This window comes from Phyllobates terribilis, unplaced genomic scaffold, assembly GCF_046119375.1.
Source record: "Phyllobates terribilis strain yellow unplaced genomic scaffold, ASM4611937v1 Scaffold_437__1_contigs__length_1545540, whole genome shotgun sequence".
In the NCBI taxonomy this organism is placed as follows: Eukaryota; Metazoa; Chordata; class Amphibia; order Anura; family Dendrobatidae; genus Phyllobates; species Phyllobates terribilis.
In genome coordinates this window covers 1,040,293-1,058,238 of record NW_027363197.1, presented here as the reverse complement: position 1 = coordinate 1,058,238, position 17,946 = coordinate 1,040,293, and the positions used below count along the sequence as shown (strand labels likewise).

The window sequence follows — 17,946 nt, the reverse complement described above, 5'->3', positions numbered from 1 at the left end:
TTTTCATGTTCAAAGTTGCAGAAGCCAGATTACAAGCTCATTTTGGTTCAACTTCAGCAACTGTGCATTGCATTGCCATGTAATGTGATGCAATGCTATCTTTCTAGCTCTCCCTTTTTACTTCCTTTTGGATAAACAGACATATTAGGCAAGCATTTTGGAGCTTTCACCTAAATAACTACAGGTGGTGAGATAAGCTGCACAATATAATTGACCTTTCAGTATATTGTTGCACACACACCATCTATTTAGCAAATGCCCTTGTTATCAACAGCAGCCTTTTAAACTCACCTGAGCTAACAGGTATGTGCGCTGGTTACTCTGCTGCGCTTAAAATTTCTTTTTTGGTTTGCTACAATGCCTTTTCTGAAACGTTGTCTCCTTCTGCTGGAACACTGACTTCTTTCATTTAATGCCTGCAGACTATAAAAGAGAACCCAACCCAAAAAGTTTGGTTGATTAGTCTGTGGCATTCTGTTAAACTGTTGCTTATGGCGGTCTCTGTGAGCTTCTCAGCGACATTCAGCCAGCCAGGTATCCTGCCTGCAGTAGATGGAATGTGGCAATGGAACGCTGGCTGCGCGTGTCATAATAGGCTCTGAGCCTTTATATACCTGTGCACAGCAGCAGCCACCTTCAGTCTGCTGCTGGACAGCCAGCAGCAGCAGCAGCAGGAGAGGTATGTAATCAGGAGCCCTCCTGCTAAGGGTAGACAGCTGCTCATTCCACCCCACCCCCCGCCTTAATTGGTTCTCCTCCCTTCCAACGGTGTTGAGGCGGGTGGGGATAGCAGGGGGTGAAGGTGCTGTGTTTAAAGAGGTGGAGTTATGCAGATCTAAAACGCGTGGATTGCAGCAGCAGCAAGCCGAAAAGTGCAGGCATGTAAGGGATCTAGAGGTTGACAACATGTCTTCTTAACGGGAGTCCAGGAGCTCATCTCCACAAATGGACTTTTCAGGATCCTTGGGTGGCTCCGTAGTTTGAAACCAATTCTGGTTATCGCTTCTCGGCCTTTTGGCTAAGATCAAGTGTAGTATCTGTTCTTATCAGTTTAATATCTGATACGTCCCCTATCTGGGGACCATATATTAAATGGATTTTTAGAACAGGGAGATGGAAAAAGAGCTTGCTCTGTCCACTCCACGCATTGACCTGGTATTGCAGTATCTCCAGGACCGGTGCACCCCTTCTTTAATGCAGTTTCTAAAATCAGAAAGAATTGAATTCAATGTTTTTTGTTCATTTTGCTTGTTTGTCGGATTTTGGGATGGACTCTTTGGCTTTGTTTTTCTTCTCCTCATTGGATTTTTCATGTTCAAAGTTGCAGAAGCCAGATTACAAGCTCATTTTGGTTCAACTTCAGCAACTGTGCATTGCATTGCCATGTAATGTGATGCAATGCTATCTTTCTAGCTCTCCCTTTTTACTTCCTTTTGGATAAACAGACATATTAGGCAAGCATTTTGGAGCTTTCACCTAAATAACTACAGGTGGTGAGATAAGCTGCACAATATAATTGACCTTTCAGTATATTGTTGCACACACACCATCTATTTAGCAAATGCCCTTGTTATCAACAGCAGCCTTTTAAACTCACCTGAGCTAACAGGTATGTGCGCTGGTTACTCTGCTGCGCTTAAAATTTCTTTTTTGGTTTGCTACAATGCCTTTTCTGAAACGTTGTCTCCTTCTGCTGGAACACTGACTTCTTTCATTTAATGCCTGCAGACTATAAAAGAGAACCCAACCCAAAAAGTTTGGTTGATTAGTCTGTGGCATTCTGTTAAACTGTTGCTTATGGCGGTCTCTGTCAGCTTCTCAGCGACATTCAGCCAGCCAGGTATCCTGCCTGCAGTAGATGGAATGTGGCAATGGAACGCTGGCTGCGCGTGTCATAATAGGCTCTGAGCCTTTATATACCTGTGCACAGCAGCAGCCACCTTCAGTCTGCTGCTGGACAGCCAGCAGCAGCAGCAGCAGGAGAGGTATGTAATCAGGAGCCCTCCTGCTAAGGGTAGACAGCTGCTCGTTCCACCCCACCCCCCGCCTTAATTGGTTCTCCTCCCTTCCAACGGTGTTGAGGCGGGTGGGAACAGCAGGGGGTGAAGGTGCTGTGTTTAAAGAGGTGGAGTTATGCAGATCTAAAACGCGTGGATTGCAGCATCAGCAAGCCGAAAAGTGCAGGCATGTAAGGGATCTAGAGGTTGACAACATGTCTTCTTAACGGGAGTCCAGGAGCTCATCTCCACAAATGGACTTTTCAGGATCCTTGGGTGGCTCCGTAGTTTGAAACCAATTCTGGTTATCGCTTCTCGGCCTTTTGGCTAAGATCAAGTGTAGTATCTGTTCTTATCAGTTTAATATCTGATACGTCCCCTATCTGGGGACCATATATTAAATGGATTTTTAGAACAGGGAGATGGAAAAAGAGCTTGCTCTGTCCACTCCACGCATTGACCTGGTATTGCAGTATCTCCAGGACCGGTGCACCCCTTCTTTAATGCAGTTTCTAAAATCAGAAAGAATTGAATTCAATGTTTTTTGTTCATTTTGCTTGTTTGTCGGATTTTGGGATGGACTCTTTGGCTTTGTTTTTCTTCTCCTCATTGGATTTTTCATGTTCAAAGTTGCAGAAGCCAGATTACAAGCTCATTTTGGTTCAACTTCAGCAACTGTGCATTGCATTGCCATGTAATGTGATGCAATGCTATCTTTCTAGCTCTCCCTTTTTACTTCCTTTTGGATAAACAGACATATTAGGCAAGCATTTTGGAGCTTTCACCTAAATAACTACAGGTGGTGAGATAAGCTGCACAATATAATTGACCTTTCAGTATATTGTTGCACACACACCATCTATTTAGCAAATGCCCTTGTTATCAACAGCAGCCTTTTAAACTCACCTGAGCTAACAGGTATGTGCGCTGGTTACTCTGCTGCGCTTAAAATTTCTTTTTTGGTTTGCTACAATGCCTTTTCTGAAACGTTGTCTCCTTCTGCTGGAACACTGACTTCTTTCATTTAATGCCTGCAGACTATAAAAGAGAACCCAACCCAAAAAGTTTGGTTGATTAGTCTGTGGCATTCTGTTAAACTGTTGCTTATGGCGGTCTCTGTGAGCTTCTCAGCGACATTCAGCCAGCCAGGTATCCTGCCTGCAGTAGATGGAATGTGGCAATGGAACGCTGGCTGCGCGTGTCATAATAGGCTCTGAGCCTTTATATACCTGTGCACAGCAGCAGCCACCTTCAGTCTGCTGCTGGACAGCCAGCAGCAGCAGCAGCAGGAGAGGTATGTAACCAGGAGCCCTCCTGCTAAGGGTAGACAGCTGCTCGTTCCACCCCACCCCCCGCCTTAATTGGTTCTCCTCCCTTCCAACGGTGTTGAGGCGGGTGGGAACAGCAGGGGGTGAAGGTGCTGTGTTTAAAGAGGTGGAGTTATGCAGATCTAAAACGCGTGGATTGCAGCATCAGCAAGCCGAAAAGTGCAGGCATGTAAGGGATCTAGAGGTTGACAACATGTCTTCTTAACGGGAGTCCAGGAGCTCATCTCCACAAATGGACTTTTCAGGATCCTTGGGTGGCTCCGTAGTTTGAAACCAATTCTGGTTATCGCTTCTCGGCCTTTTGGCTAAGATCAAGTGTAGTATCTGTTCTTATCAGTTTAATATCTGATACGTCCCCTATCTGGGGACCATATATTAAATGGATTTTTAGAACAGGGAGATGGAAAAAGAGCTTGCTCTGTCCACTCCACGCATTGACCTGGTATTGCAGTATCTCCAGGACCGGTGCACCCCTTCTTTAATGCAGTTTCTAAAATCAGAAAGAATTGAATTCAATGTTTTTTGTTCAATTTGCTTGTTTGTCGGATTTTGGGATGGACTCTTTGGCTTTGCTTTTCTTCTCCTCATTGGATTTTTCATGTTCAAAGTTGCAGAAGCCAGATTACAAGCTCATTTTGGTTCAACTTCAGCAACTGTGCATTGCATTGCCATGTAATGTGATGCAATGCTATCTTTCTAGCTCTCCCTTTTTACTTCCTTTTGGATAAACAGACATATTAGGCAAGCATTTTGGAGCTTTCACCTAAATAACTACAGGTGGTGAGATAAGCTGCACAATATAATTGACCTTTCAGTATATTGTTGCACACACACCATCTATTTAGCAAATGCCCTTGTTATCAACAGCAGCCTTTTAAACTCACCTGAGCTAACAGGTATGTGCGCTGGTTACTCTGCTGCGCTTAAAATTTCTTTTTTGGTTTGCTACAATGCCTTTTCTGAAACGTTGTCTCCTTCTGCTGGAACACTGACTTCTTTCATTTAATGCCTGCAGACTATAAAAGAGAACCCAACCCAAAAAGTTTGGTTGATTAGTCTGTGGCATTCTGTTAAACTGTTGCTTATGGCGGTCTCTGTGAGCTTCTCAGCGACATTCAGCCAGCCAGGTATCCTGCCTGCAGTAGATGGAATGTGGCAATGGAACGCTGGCTGCGCGTGTCATAATAGGCTCTGAGCCTTTATATACCTGTGCACAGCAGCAGCCACCTTCAGTCTGCTGCTGGACAGCCAGCAGCAGCAGCAGCAGGAGAGGTATGTAATCAGGAGCCCTCCTGCTAAGGGTAGACAGCTGCTCGTTCCACCCCACCCCCCGCCTTAATTGGTTCTCCTCCCTTCCAACGGTGTTGAGGCGGGTGGGAACAGCAGGGGGTGAAGGTGCTGTGTTTAAAGAGGTGGAGTTATGCAGATCTAAAACGCGTGGATTGCAGCAGCAGCAAGCCGAAAAGTGCAGGCATGTAAGGGATCTAGAGGTTGACAACATGTCTTCTTAACGGGAGTCCAGGAGCTCATCTCCACAAATGGACTTTTCAGGATCCTTGGGTGGCTCCGTAGTTTGAAACCAATTCTGGTTATCGCTTCTCGGCCTTTTGGCTAAGATCAAGTGTAGTATCTGTTCTTATCAGTTTAATATCTGATACGTCCCCTATCTGGGGACCATATATTAAATGGATTTTTAGAACAGGGAGATGGAAAAAGAGCTTGCTCTGTCCACTCCACGCATTGACCTGGTATTGCAGTATCTCCAGGACCGGTGCACCCCTTCTTTAATGCAGTTTCTAAAATCAGAAAGAATTGAATTCAATGTTTTTTGTTCATTTTGCTTGTTTGTCGGATTTTGGGATGGACTCTTTGGCTTTGCTTTTCTTCTCCTCATTGGATTTTTCATGTTCAAAGTTGCAGAAGCCAGATTACAAGCTCATTTTGGTTCAACTTCAGCAACTGTGCATTGCATTGCCATGTAATGTGATGCAATGCTATCTTTCTAGCTCTCCCTTTTTACTTCCTTTTGGATAAACAGACATATTAGGCAAGCATTTTGGAGCTTTCACCTAAATAACTACAGGTGGTGAGATAAGCTGCACAATATAATTGACCTTTCAGTATATTGTTGCACACACACCATCTATTTAGCAAATGCCCTTGTTATCAACAGCAGCCTTTTAAACTCACCTGAGCTAACAGGTATGTGCGCTGGTTACTCTGCTGCGCTTAAAATTTCTTTTTTGGTTTGCTACAATGCCTTTTCTGAAACGTTGTCTCCTTCTGCTGGAACACTGACTTCTTTCATTTAATGCCTGCAGACTATAAAAGAGAACCCAACCCAAAAAGTTTGGTTGATTAGTCTGTGGCATTCTGTTAAACTGTTGCTTATGGCGGTCTCTGTGAGCTTCTCAGCGACATTCAGCCAGCCAGGTATCCTGCCTGCAGTAGATGGAATGTGGCAATGGAACGCTGGCTGCGCGTGTCATAATAGGCTCTGAGCCTTTATATACCTGTGCACAGCAGCAGCCACCTTCAGTCTGCTGCTGGACAGCCAGCAGCAGCAGCAGCAGGAGAGGTATGTAATCAGGAGCCCTCCTGCTAAGGGTAGACAGCTGCTCGTTCCACCCCACCCCCCGCCTTAATTGGTTCTCCTCCCTTCCAACGGTGTTGAGGCGGGTGGGAACAGCAGGGGGTGAAGGTGCTGTGTTTAAAGAGGTGGAGTTATGCAGATCTAAAACGCGTGGATTGCAGCATCAGCAAGCCGAAAAGTGCAGGCATGTAAGGGATCTAGAGGTTGACAACATGTCTTCTTAACGGGAGTCCAGGAGCTCATCTCCACAAATGGACTTTTCAGGATCCTAGGGTGGCTCCGTAGTTTGAAACCAATTCTGGTTATCGCTTCTCGGCCTTTTGGCTAAGATCAAGTGTAGTATCTGTTCTTATCAGTTTAATATCTGATACGTCCCCTATCTGGGGACCATATATTAAATGGATTTTTAGAACAGGGAGATGGAAAAAGAGCTTGCTCTGTCCACTCCACGCATTGACCTGGTATTGCAGTATCTCCAGGACCGGTGCACCCCTTCTTTAATGCAGTTTCTAAAATCAGAAAGAATTGAATTCAATGTTTTTTGTTCATTTTGCTTGTTTGTCGGATTTTGGGATGGACTCTTTGGCTTTGCTTTTCTTCTCCTCATTGGATTTTTCATGTTCAAAGTTGCAGAAGCCAGATTACAAGCTCATTTTGGTTCAACTTCAGCAACTGTGCATTGCATTGCCATGTAATGTGATGCAATGCTATCTTTCTAGCTCTCCCTTTTTACTTCCTTTTGGATAAACAGACATATTAGGCAAGCATTTTGGAGCTTTCACCTAAATAACTACAGGTGGTGAGATAAGCTGCACAATATAATTGACCTTTCAGTATATTGTTGCACACACACCATCTATTTAGCAAATGCCCTTGTTATCAACAGCAGCCTTTTAAACTCACCTGAGCTAACAGGTATGTGCGCTGGTTACTCTGCTGCGCTTAAAATTTCTTTTTTGGTTTGCTACAATGCCTTTTCTGAAACGTTGTTTCCTTCTGCTGGAACACTGACTTCTTTCATTTAATGCCTGCAGACTATAAAAGAGAACCCAACCCAAAAAGTTTGGTTGATTAGTCTGTGGCATTCTGTTAAACTGTTGCTTATGGCGGTCTCTGTGAGCTTCTCAGCGACATTCAGCCAGCCAGGTATCCTGCCTGCAGTAGATGGAATGTGGCAATGGAACGCTGGCTGCGCGTGTCATAATAGGCTCTGAGCCTTTATATACCTGTGCACAGCAGCAGCCACCTTCAGTCTGCTGCTGGACAGCCAGCAGCAGCAGCAGCAGGAGAGGTATGTAATCAGGAGCCCTCCTGCTAAGGGTAGACAGCTGCTCGTTCCACCCCACCCCCCGCCTTAATTGGTTCTCCTCCCTTCCAACGGTGTTGAGGCGGGTGGGAACAGCAGGGGGTGAAGGTGCTGTGTTTAAAGAGGTGGAGTTATGCAGATCTAAAACGCGTGGATTGCAGCAGCAGCAAGCCGAAAAGTGCAGGCATGTAAGGGATCTAGAGGTTGACAACATGTCTTCTTAACGGGAGTCCAGGAGCTCATCTCCACAAATGGACTTTTCAGGATCCTTGGGTGGCTCCGTAGTTTGAAACCAATTCTGGTTATCGCTTCTCGGCCTTTTGGCTAAGATCAAGTGTAGTATCTGTTCTTATCAGTTTAATATCTGATACGTCCCCTATCTGGGGACCATATATTAAATGGATTTTTAGAACAGGGAGATGGAAAAAGAGCTTGCTCTGTCCACTCCACGCATTGACCTGGTATTGCAGTATCTCCAGGACCGGTGCACCCCTTCTTTAATGCAGTTTCTAAAATCAGAAAGAATTGAATTCAATGTTTTTTGTTCATTTTGCTTGTTTGTCGGATTTTGGGATGGACTCTTTGGCTTTGCTTTTCTTCTCCTCATTGGATTTTTCATGTTCAAAGTTGCAGAAGCCAGATTACAAGCTCATTTTGGTTCAACTTCAGCAACTGTGCATTGCATTGCCATGTAATGTGATGCAATGCTATCTTTCTAGCTCTCCCTTTTTACTTCCTTTTGGATAAACAGACATATTAGGCAAGCATTTTGGAGCTTTCACCTAAATAACTACAGGTGGTGAGATAAGCTGCACAATATAATTGACCTTTCAGTATATTGTTGCACACACACCATCTATTTAGCAAATGCCCTTGTTATCAACAGCAGCCTTTTAAACTCACCTGAGCTAACAGGTATGTGCGCTGGTTACTCTGCTGCGCTTAAAATTTCTTTTTTGGTTTGCTACAATGCCTTTTCTGAAACGTTGTCTCCTTCTGCTGGAACACTGACTTCTTTCATTTAATGCCTGCAGACTATAAAAGAGAACCCAACCCAAAAAGTTTGGTTGATTAGTCTGTGGCATTCTGTTAAACTGTTGCTTATGGCGGTCTCTGTGAGCTTCTCAGCGACATTCAGCCAGCCAGGTATCCTGCCTGCAGTAGATGGAATGTGGCAATGGAACGCTGGCTGCGCGTGTCATAATAGGCTCTGAGCCTTTATATACCTGTGCACAGCAGCAGCCACCTTCAGTCTGCTGCTGGACAGCCAGCAGCAGCAGCAGCAGGAGAGGTATGTAATCAGGAGCCCTCCTGCTAAGGGTAGACAGCTGCTCGTTCCACCCCACCCCCCGCCTTAATTGGTTCTCCTCCCTTCCAACGGTGTTGAGGCGGGTGGGAACAGCAGGGGGTGAAGGTGCAGTGTTTAAAGAGGTGGAGTTATGCAGATCTAAAACGCGTGGATTGCAGCAGCAGCAAGCCGAAAAGTGCAGGCATGTAAGGGATCTAGAGGTTGACAACATGTCTTCTTAACGGGAGTCCAGGAGCTCATCTCCACAAATGGACTTTTCAGGATCCTTGGGTGGCTCCGTAGTTTGAAACCAATTCTGGTTATCGCTTCTCGGCCTTTTGGCTAAGATCAAGTGTAGTATCTGTTCTTATCAGTTTAATATCTGATACGTCCCCTATCTGGGGACCATATATTAAATGGATTTTTAGAACAGGGAGATGGAAAAAGAGCTTGCTCTGTCCACTCCACGCATTGACCTGGTATTGCAGTATCTCCAGGACCGGTGCACCCCTTCTTTAATGCAGTTTCTAAAATCAGAAAGAATTGAATTCAATGTTTTTTGTTCATTTTGCTTGTTTGTCGGATTTTGGGATGGACTCTTTGGCTTTGCTTTTCTTCTCCTCATTGGATTTTTCATGTTCAAAGTTGCAGAAGCCAGATTACAAGCTCATTTTGGTTCAACTTCAGCAACTGTGCATTGCATTGCCATGTAATGTGATGCAATGCTATCTTTCTAGCTCTCCCTTTTTACTTCCTTTTGGATAAACAGACATATTAGGCAAGCATTTTGGAGCTTTCACCTAAATAACTACAGGTGGTGAGATAAGCTGCACAATATAATTGACCTTTCAGTATATTGTTGCACACACACCATCTATTTAGCAAATGCCCTTGTTATCAACAGCAGCCTTTTAAACTCACCTGAGCTAACAGGTATGTGCGCTGGTTACTCTGCTGCGCTTAAAATTTCTTTTTTGGTTTGCTACAATGCCTTTTCTGAAACGTTGTCTCCTTCCGCTGGAACACTGACTTCTTTCATTTAATGCCTGCAGACTATAAAAGAGAACCCAACCCAAAAAGTTTGGTTGATTAGTCTGTGGCATTCTGTTAAACTGTTGCTTATGGCGGTCTCTGTGAGCTTCTCAGCGACATTCAGCCAGCCAGGTATCCTGCCTGCAGTAGATGGAATGTGGCAATGGAACGCTGGCTGCGCGTGTCATAATAGGCTCTGAGCCTTTATATACCTGTGCACAGCAGCAGCCACCTTCAGTCTGCTGCTGGACAGCCAGCAGCAGCAGCAGCAGGAGAGGTATGTAATCAGGAGCCCTCCTGCTAAGGGTAGACAGCTGCTCGTTCCACCCCACCCCCCGCCTTAATTGGTTCTCCTCCCTTCCAACGGTGTTGAGGCGGGTGGGAACAGCAGGGGGTGAAGGTGCAGTGTTTAAAGAGGTGGAGTTATGCAGATCTAAAACGCGTGGATTGCAGCAGCAGCAAGCCGAAAAGTGCAGGCATCTAAGGGATCTAGAGGTTGACAACATGTCTTCTTAACGGGAGTCCAGGAGCTCATCTCCACAAATGGACTTTTCAGGATCCTTGGGTGGCTCCGTAGTTTGAAACCAATTCTGGTTATCGCTTCTCGGCCTTTTGGCTAAGATCAAGTGTAGTATCTGTTCTTATCAGTTTAATATCTGATACGTCCCCTATCTGGGGACCATATATTAAATGGATTTTTAGAACAGGGAGATGGAAAAAGAGCTTGCTCTGTCCACTCCACGCATTGACCTGGTATTGCAGTATCTCCAGGACCGGTGCACCCCTTCTTTAATGCAGTTTCTAAAATCAGAAAGAATTGAATTCAATGTTTTTTGTTCATTTTGCTTGTTTGTCGGATTTTGGGATGGACTCTTTGGCTTTGCTTTTCTTCTCCTCATTGGATTTTTCATGTTCAAAGTTGCAGAAGCCAGATTACAAGCTCATTTTGGTTCAACTTCAGCAACTGTGCATTGCATTGCCATGTAATGTGATGCAATGCTATCTTTCTAGCTCTCCCTTTTTACTTCCTTTTGGATAAACAGACATATTAGGCAAGCATTTTGGAGCTTTCACCTAAATAACTACAGGTGGTGAGATAAGCTGCACAATATAATTGACCTTTCAGTATATTGTTGCACACACACCATCAATTTAGCAAATGCCCTTGTTATCAACAGCAGCCTTTTAAACTCACCTGAGCTAACAGGTATGTGCGCTGGTTACTCTGCTGCGCTTAAAATTTCTTTTTTGGTTTGCTATAATGCCTTTTCTGAAACGTTGTCTCCTTCTGCTGGAACACTGACTTCTTTCATTTAATGCCTGCAGACTATAAAAGAGAACCCAACCCAAAAAGTTTGGTTGATTAGTCTGTGGCATTCTGTTAAACTGTTGCTTATGGCGGTCTCTGTGAGCTTCTCAGCGACATTCAGCCAGCCAGGTATCCTGCCTGCAGTAGATGGAATGTGGCAATGGAACGCTGGCTGCGCGTGTCATAATAGGCTCTGAGCCTTTATATACCTGTGCACAGCAGCAGCCACCTTCAGTCTGCTGCTGGACAGCCAGCAGCAGCAGCAGCAGGAGAGGTATGTAATCAGGAGCCCTCCTGCTAAGGGTAGACAGCTGCTCGTTCCACCCCACCCCCCGCCTTAATTGGTTCTCCTCCCTTCCAACGGTGTTGAGGTGGGTGGGAACAGCAGGGGGTGAAGGTGCTGTGTTTAAAGAGGTGGAGTTATGCAGATCTAAAACGCGTGGATTGCAGCAGCGGCAAGCCGAAAAGTGCAGGCATGTAAGGGATCTAGAGGTTGACAACATGTCTTCTTAACGGGAGTCCAGGAGCTCATCTCCACAAATGGACTTTTCAGGATCCTTGGGTGGCTCCGTAGTTTGAAACCAATTCTGGTTATCGCTTCTCGGCCTTTTGGCTAAGATCAAGTGTAGTATCTGTTCTTATCAGTTTAATATCTGATACGTCCCCTATCTGGGGACCATATATTAAATGGATTTTTAGAACAGGGAGATGGAAAAAGAGCTTGCTCTGTCCACTCCACGCATTGACCTGGTATTGCAGTATCTCCAGGACCGGTGCACCCCTTCTTTAATGCAGTTTCTAAAATCAGAAAGAATTGAATTCAATGTTTTTTGTTCATTTTGCTTGTTTGTCGGATTTGGGGATGGACTCTTTGGCTTTGCTTTTCTTCTCCTCATTGGATTTTTCATGTTCAAAGTTGCAGAAGCCAGATTACAAGCTCATTTTGGTTCAACTTCAGCAACTGTGCATTGCATTGCCATGTAATGTGATGCAATGCTATCTTTCTAGCTCTCCCTTTTACTTCCTTTTGGATAAACAGACATATTAGGCAAGCATTTTGGAGCTTTCACCTAAATAACTACAGGTGGTGAGATAAGCTGCACAATATAATTGACCTTTCAGTATATTGTTGCACACACACCATCTATTTAGCAAATGCCCTTGTTATCAACAGCAGCCTTTTAAACTCACCTGAGCTAACAGGTATGTGCGCTGGTTACTCTGCTGCGCTTAAAATTTCTTTTTTGGTTTGCTACAATGCCTTTTCTGAAACGTTGTCTCCTTCTGCTGGAACACTGACTTCTTTCATTTAATGCCTGCAGACTATAAAAGAGAACCCAACCCAAAAAGTTTGGTTGATTAGTCTGTGGCATTCTGTTAAACTGTTGCTTATGGCGGTCTCTGTGAGCTTCTCAGCGACATTCAGCCAGCCAGGTATCCTGCCTGCAGTAGATGGAATGTGGCAATGGAACGCTGGCTGCGCGTGTCATAATAGGCTCTGAGCCTTTATATACCTGTGCACAGCAGCAGCCACCTTCAGTCTGCTGCTGGACAGCCAGCAGCAGCAGCAGCAGGAGAGGTATGTAATCAGGAGCCCTCCTGCTAAGGGTAGACAGCTGCTCGTTCCACCCCACCCCCCGCCTTAATTGGTTCTCCTCCCTTCCAACGGTGTTGAGGCGGGTGGGAACAGCAGGGGGTGAAGGTGCTGTGTTTAAAGAGGTGGAGTTATGCAGATCTAAAACGCGTGGATTGCAGCAGCAGCAAGCCGAAAAGTGCAGGCATGTAAGGGATCTAGAGGTTGACAACATGTCTTCTTAACGGGAGTCCAGGAGCTCATCTCCACAAATGGACTTTTCAGGATCCTTGGGTGGCTCCGTAGTTTGAAACCAATTCTGGTTATCGCTTCTCGGCCTTTTGGCTAAGATCAAGTGTAGTATCTGTTCTTATCAGTTTAATATCTGATACGTCCCCTATCTGGGGACCATATATTAAATGGATTTTTAGAACAGGGAGATGGAAAAAGAGCTTGCTCTGTCCACTCCACGCATTGACCTGGTATTGCAGTATCTCCAGGACCGATGCACCCCTTCTTTAATGCAGTTTCTAAAATCAGAAAGAATTGAATTCAATGTTTTTTGTTCATTTTGCTTGTTTGTCGGATTTTGGGATGGACTCTTTGGCTTTGCTTTTCTTCTCCTCATTGGATTTTTCATGTTCAAAGTTGCAGAAGCCAGATTACAAGCTCATTTTGGTTCAACTTCAGCAACTGTGCATTGCATTGCCATGTAATGTGATGCAATGCTATCTTTCTAGCTCTCCCTTTTTACTTCCTTTTGGATAAACAGACATATTAGGCAAGCATTTTGGAGCTTTCACCTAAATAACTACAGGTGGTGAGATAAGCTGCACAATATAATTGACCTTTCAGTATATTGTTGCACACACACCATCTATTTAGCAAATGCCCTTGTTATCAACAGCAGCCTTTTAAACTCACCTGAGCTAACAGGTATGTGTGCTGGTTACTCTGCTGCGCTTAAAATTTCTTTTTTGGTTTGCTACAATGCCTTTTCTGAAACGTTGTCTCCTTCTGCTGGAACACTGACTTCTTTCATTTAATGCCTGCAGACTATAAAAGAGAACCCAACCCAAAAAGTTTGGTTGATTAGTCTGTGGCATTCTGTTAAACTGTTGCTTATGGCGGTCTCGGTGAGCTTCTCAGCGACATTCAGCCAGCCAGGTATCCTGCCTGCAGTAGATGGAATGTGGCAATGGAACGCTGGCTGCGCGTGTCATAATAGGCTCTGAGCCTTTATATACCTGTGCACAGCAGCAGCCACCTTCAGTCTGCTGCTGGACAGCCAGCAGCAGCAGCAGCAGGAGAGGTATGTAATCAGGAGCCCTCCTGCTAAGGGTAGACAGCTGCTCGTTCCACCCCACCCCCCGCCTTAATTGGTTCTCCTCCCTTCCAACGGTGTTGAGGTGGGTGGGAACAGCAGGGGGTGAAGGTGCTGTGTTTAAAGAGGTGGAGTTATGCAGATCTAAAACGCGTGGATTGCAGCAGCAGCAAGCCGAAAAGTGCAGGCATGTAAGGGATCTAGAGGTTGACAACATGTCTTCTTAACGGGAGTCCAGGAGCTCATCTCCACAAATGGACTTTTCAGGATCCTTGGGTGGCTCCGTAGTTTGAAACCAATTCTGGTTATCGCTTCTCGGCCTTTTGGCTAAGATCAAGTGTAGTATCTGTTCTTATCAGTTTAATATCTGATACGTTCTCTATCTGGGGACCATATATTAAATGGATTTTTAGAACAGGGAGATGGAAAAAGAGCTTGCTCTGTCCACTCCACGCATTGACCTGGTATTGCAGTATCTCCAGGACCGGTGCACCCCTTCTTTAATGCAGTTTCTAAAATCAGAAAGAATTGAATTCAATGTTTTTTGTTCATTTTGCTTGTTTGTCGGATTTTGGGATGGACTCTTTGGCTTTGCTTTTCTTCTCCTCATTGGATTTTTCATGTTCAAAGTTGCAGAAGCCAGATTACAAGCTCATTTTGGTTCAACTTCAGCAACTGTGCATTGCATTGCCATGTAATGTGATGCAATGCTATCTTTCTAGCTCTCCCTTTTTACTTCCTTTTGGATAAACAGACATATTAGGCAAGCATTTTGGAGCTTTCACCTAAATAACTACAGGTGGTGAGATAAGCTGCACAATATAATTGACCTTTCAGTATATTGTTGCACACACACCATCTATTTAGCAAATGCCCTTGTTATCAACAGCAGCCTTTTAAACTCACCTGAGCTAACAGGTATGTGCGCTGGTTACTCTGCTGCGCTTAAAATTTCTTTTTTGGTTTGCTACAATGCCTTTTCTGAAACGTTGTCTCCTTCTGCTGGAACACTGACTTCTTTCATTTAATGCCTGCAGACTATAAAAGAGAACCCAACCCAAAAAGTTTGGTTGATTAGTCTGTGGCATTCTGTTAAACTGTTGCTTATGGCGGTCTCTGTGAGCTTCTCAGCGACATTCAGCCAGCCAGGTATCCTGCCTGCAGTAGATGGAATGTGGCAATGGAACGCTGGCTGCGCGTGTCATAATAGGCTCTGAGCCTTTATATACCTGTGCACAGCAGCAGCCACCTTCAGTCTGCTGCTGGACAGCCAGCAGCAGCAGCAGCAGGAGAGGTATGTAATCAGGAGCCCTCCTGCTAAGGGTAGACAGCTGCTCGTTCCACCCCACCCCCCGCCTTAATTGGTTCTCCTCCCTTCCAACGGTGTTGAGGCGGGTGGGAACAGCAGGAGGTGAAGGTGCTGTGTTTAAAGAGGTGGAGTTATGCAGATCTAAAACGCGTGGATTGCAGCAGCAGCAAGCCGAAAAGTGCAGGCATGTAAGGGATCTAGAGGTTGACAACATGTCTTCTTAACGGGAGTCCAGGAGCTCATCTCCACAAATGGACTTTTCAGGATCCTTGGGTGGCTCCGTAGTTTGAAACCAATTCTGGTTATCGCTTCTCGGCCTTTTGGCTAAGATCAAGTGTAGTATCTTTCGAAAAGGCGGTTTTGGATGTTGGCCGCCCTAGTAGATTGATACATTATGCACACTGGGGTTTAGGCGCTTGTTAGTACGCCAGGTGGCTAATATAGTCATCTGGTGGAAAGCATGGCCCCCCAGGATCGACGCCATTGGGCCGGGGAAGATCGAAAGCCCGAAGTGTGAAGTGCCCCAGGAGTGGTGACCCTGGGGTGCCTTAACTCACTGGGATTGGGAACCCCACTTGAGTTTATGGCACATTTGCACTAGCACTTCAATATTTCTTTCTTCACACACACCCTTATTCCGGGCCTTCTGGCCTTAGGATGGGGAATTTTTCAATTCCCGGTCGAAGGTCCGGGCAGTATTATACTGTGAAACCTTCACTATTTATTTAAATTTCTTTGTCACTGTGTGTCCACTTATTCACGTGTGTTACGTCCTACTAGGATTTTGTCGGGATGCGGTTCCCTTACGGGTTCCTCTCTTGGCAGGTCTAGGGGGGGAGTGTGTGGCCATCAGGTTCCGCTCCCCCCTGAACCCCCTTGGCTCTCCTCTTTCGGGAGGAGAGCGTTGTTGGCTCCCCTCTTCCGGGAGGGGAGCACAGTCTTTGGCTCCCAGTGCCTTGCTCGGGTGAGAACTCGGGCAGGTGCTGGGGGTAAGATTGGGTCGCTTCTGGCTCCGGCTGGAGGTGGCTATTTGTCCCTGTTCCTCGCTGTGGCCTTCTGGCTCGGAGGGACGGGGAATGGTTTGGGGGACCCTTCTCCTTTTGGAGAGGGTTTCAAGAAGACCAGCATCCTAGTGCACTTTTTTTGTGGCACTTGTCACTTTTTTAAGCGCACTCGGGTTTTGTACACGAATTCGGGCTTTCGATAAAAAAAAAAAAAAAATCTGTTCTTATCAGTTTAATATCTGATACGTCCCCTATCTGGGGACCATATATTAAATGGATTTTTAGAACAGGGAGATGGAAAAAGAGCTTGCTCTGTCCACTCCACGCATTGACCTGGTATTGCAGTATCTCCAGGACCGGTGCACCCCTTCTTTAATGCAGTTTCTAAAATCAGAAAGAATTGAATTCAATGTTTTTTGTTCATTTTGCTTGTTTGTCGGATTTTGGGATGGACTCTTTGGCTTTGCTTTTCTTCTCCTCATTGGATTTTTCATGTTCAAAGTTGCAGAAGCCAGATTACAAGCTCATTTTGGTTCAACTTCAGCAACTGTGCATTGCATTGCCATGTAATGTGATGCAATGCTATCTTTCTAGCTCTCCCTTTTTACTTCCTTTTGGATAAACAGACATATTAGGCAAGCATTTTGGAGCTTTCACCTAAATAACTACAGGTGGTGAGATAAGCTGCAGAATATAATTGACCTTTCAGTATATTGTTGCACACACACCATCTATTTAGCAAATGCCCTTGTTATCAACAGCAGCCTTTTAAACTCACCTGAGCTAACAGGTATGTGCGCTGGTTACTCTGCTGCGCTTAAAATTTCTTTTTTGGTTTGATACAATGCCTTTTCTGAAACGTTGTCTCCTTCTGCTGGAACACTGACTTCTTTCATTTAATGCCTGCAGACTATAAAAGAGAACCCAACCCAAAAAGTTTGGTTGATTAGTCTGTGGCATTCTGTTAAACTGTTGCTTATGGCGGTCTCTGTGAGCTTCTCAGCGACATTCAGCCAGCCAGGTATCCTGCCTGCAGTAGATGGAATGTGGCAATGGAACGCTGGCTGCGCGTGTCATAATAGGCTCTGAGCCTTTATATACCTGTGCACAGCAGCAGCCACCTTCAGTCTGCTGCTGGACAGCCAGCAGCAGCAGCAGCAGGAGAGGTATGTAATCAGGAGCCCTCCTGCTAAGGGTAGACAGCTGCTCGTTCCACCCCACCCTCCGCCTAAATTGGTTCTCCTCCCTTCCAACGGTGTTGAGGCGGGTGGGAACAGCAGGGGGTGAAGGTGCTGTGTTTAAAGAGGTGGAGTTATGCAGATCTAAAACGCGTGGATTGCAGCAGCAGCAAGCCGAAAAGTGCAGGCATGTAAGGGATCTAGAGGTTGACAACATGTCTTCTTAACGGGAGTCCAGGAGCTCATCTCCACAAATGGACTTTTCAGGATCCTTGGGTGGCTCCGTAGTTTGAAACCAATTCTGGTTATCGCTTCTCGGCCTTTTGGCTAAGATCAAGTGTAGTATCTGTTCTTATCAGTTTAATATCTGATACGTCCCCTATCTGGGGACCATATATTAAATGGATTTTTAGAACAGGGAGATGGAAAAAGAGCTTGCTCTGTCCACTCCACGCATTGACCTGGTATTGCAGTATCTCCAGGACCGGTGCACCCCTTCTTTAATGCAGTTTCTAAAATCAGAAAGAATTGAATTCAATGTTTTTTGTTCATTTTGCTTGTTTGTCGGATTTTGGGATGGACTCTTTGGCTTTGCTTTTCTTCTCCTCATTGGATTTTTCATGTTCAAAGTTGCAGAAGCCAGATTACAAGCTCATTTTGGTTCAACTTCAGCAACTGTGCATTGCATTGCCATGTAATGTGATG

General features: G+C 45.2%; 13 non-coding genes and 1 pseudogene across 13 annotated transcripts; all 14 read left to right on the top strand.

The window, feature by feature from the left end:
• Nucleotides 1–998: 998 nt before the first annotated feature.
• Nucleotides 999–1,189, top strand: LOC141228922 (U2 spliceosomal RNA). Its single transcript, XR_012295717.1, has one exon. It is a non-coding gene; the product is annotated as a U2 spliceosomal RNA (small nuclear RNA).
• A 1,115-nt stretch (nt 1,190–2,304) lies between these two features.
• On the top strand, nt 2,305–2,495 carry LOC141228921 (U2 spliceosomal RNA). Its single transcript, XR_012295716.1, has one exon. It is a non-coding gene; the product is annotated as a U2 spliceosomal RNA (small nuclear RNA).
• A 1,115-nt stretch (nt 2,496–3,610) lies between these two features.
• LOC141228920 (U2 spliceosomal RNA) lies at nt 3,611–3,801 on the top strand. The gene has a single exon (XR_012295715.1). It is a non-coding gene; the product is annotated as a U2 spliceosomal RNA (small nuclear RNA).
• A 1,115-nt stretch (nt 3,802–4,916) lies between these two features.
• On the top strand, nt 4,917–5,107 carry LOC141228919 (U2 spliceosomal RNA). Its single transcript, XR_012295714.1, has one exon. It is a non-coding gene; the product is annotated as a U2 spliceosomal RNA (small nuclear RNA).
• Nucleotides 5,108–6,222: 1,115 nt separating this feature from the next.
• Nucleotides 6,223–6,413, top strand: LOC141228918 (U2 spliceosomal RNA). Its single transcript, XR_012295713.1, has one exon. It is a non-coding gene; the product is annotated as a U2 spliceosomal RNA (small nuclear RNA).
• A 1,115-nt stretch (nt 6,414–7,528) lies between these two features.
• Nucleotides 7,529–7,719, top strand: LOC141228917 (U2 spliceosomal RNA). The gene has a single exon (XR_012295712.1). It is a non-coding gene; the product is annotated as a U2 spliceosomal RNA (small nuclear RNA).
• Nucleotides 7,720–8,834: 1,115 nt separating this feature from the next.
• LOC141228916 (U2 spliceosomal RNA) lies at nt 8,835–9,025 on the top strand. Its single transcript, XR_012295711.1, has one exon. It is a non-coding gene; the product is annotated as a U2 spliceosomal RNA (small nuclear RNA).
• A 1,115-nt stretch (nt 9,026–10,140) lies between these two features.
• LOC141228915 (U2 spliceosomal RNA) lies at nt 10,141–10,331 on the top strand. The gene has a single exon (XR_012295710.1). It is a non-coding gene; the product is annotated as a U2 spliceosomal RNA (small nuclear RNA).
• A 1,115-nt stretch (nt 10,332–11,446) lies between these two features.
• On the top strand, nt 11,447–11,637 carry LOC141228914 (U2 spliceosomal RNA). The gene has a single exon (XR_012295709.1). It is a non-coding gene; the product is annotated as a U2 spliceosomal RNA (small nuclear RNA).
• A 1,114-nt stretch (nt 11,638–12,751) lies between these two features.
• Nucleotides 12,752–12,942, top strand: LOC141228187 (U2 spliceosomal RNA). Its single transcript, XR_012295107.1, has one exon. It is a non-coding gene; the product is annotated as a U2 spliceosomal RNA (small nuclear RNA).
• A 1,115-nt stretch (nt 12,943–14,057) lies between these two features.
• On the top strand, nt 14,058–14,248 carry LOC141228267 (U2 spliceosomal RNA). The gene has a single exon (XR_012295184.1). It is a non-coding gene; the product is annotated as a U2 spliceosomal RNA (small nuclear RNA).
• A 1,115-nt stretch (nt 14,249–15,363) lies between these two features.
• LOC141228524 (U2 spliceosomal RNA) lies at nt 15,364–15,455 on the top strand (annotated as a pseudogene).
• A 795-nt stretch (nt 15,456–16,250) lies between these two features.
• LOC141228430 (U2 spliceosomal RNA) lies at nt 16,251–16,433 on the top strand. Its single transcript, XR_012295310.1, has one exon. It is a non-coding gene; the product is annotated as a U2 spliceosomal RNA (small nuclear RNA).
• Nucleotides 16,434–17,548: 1,115 nt separating this feature from the next.
• On the top strand, nt 17,549–17,739 carry LOC141228912 (U2 spliceosomal RNA). Its single transcript, XR_012295707.1, has one exon. It is a non-coding gene; the product is annotated as a U2 spliceosomal RNA (small nuclear RNA).
• Nucleotides 17,740–17,946: the final 207 nt, after the last annotated feature.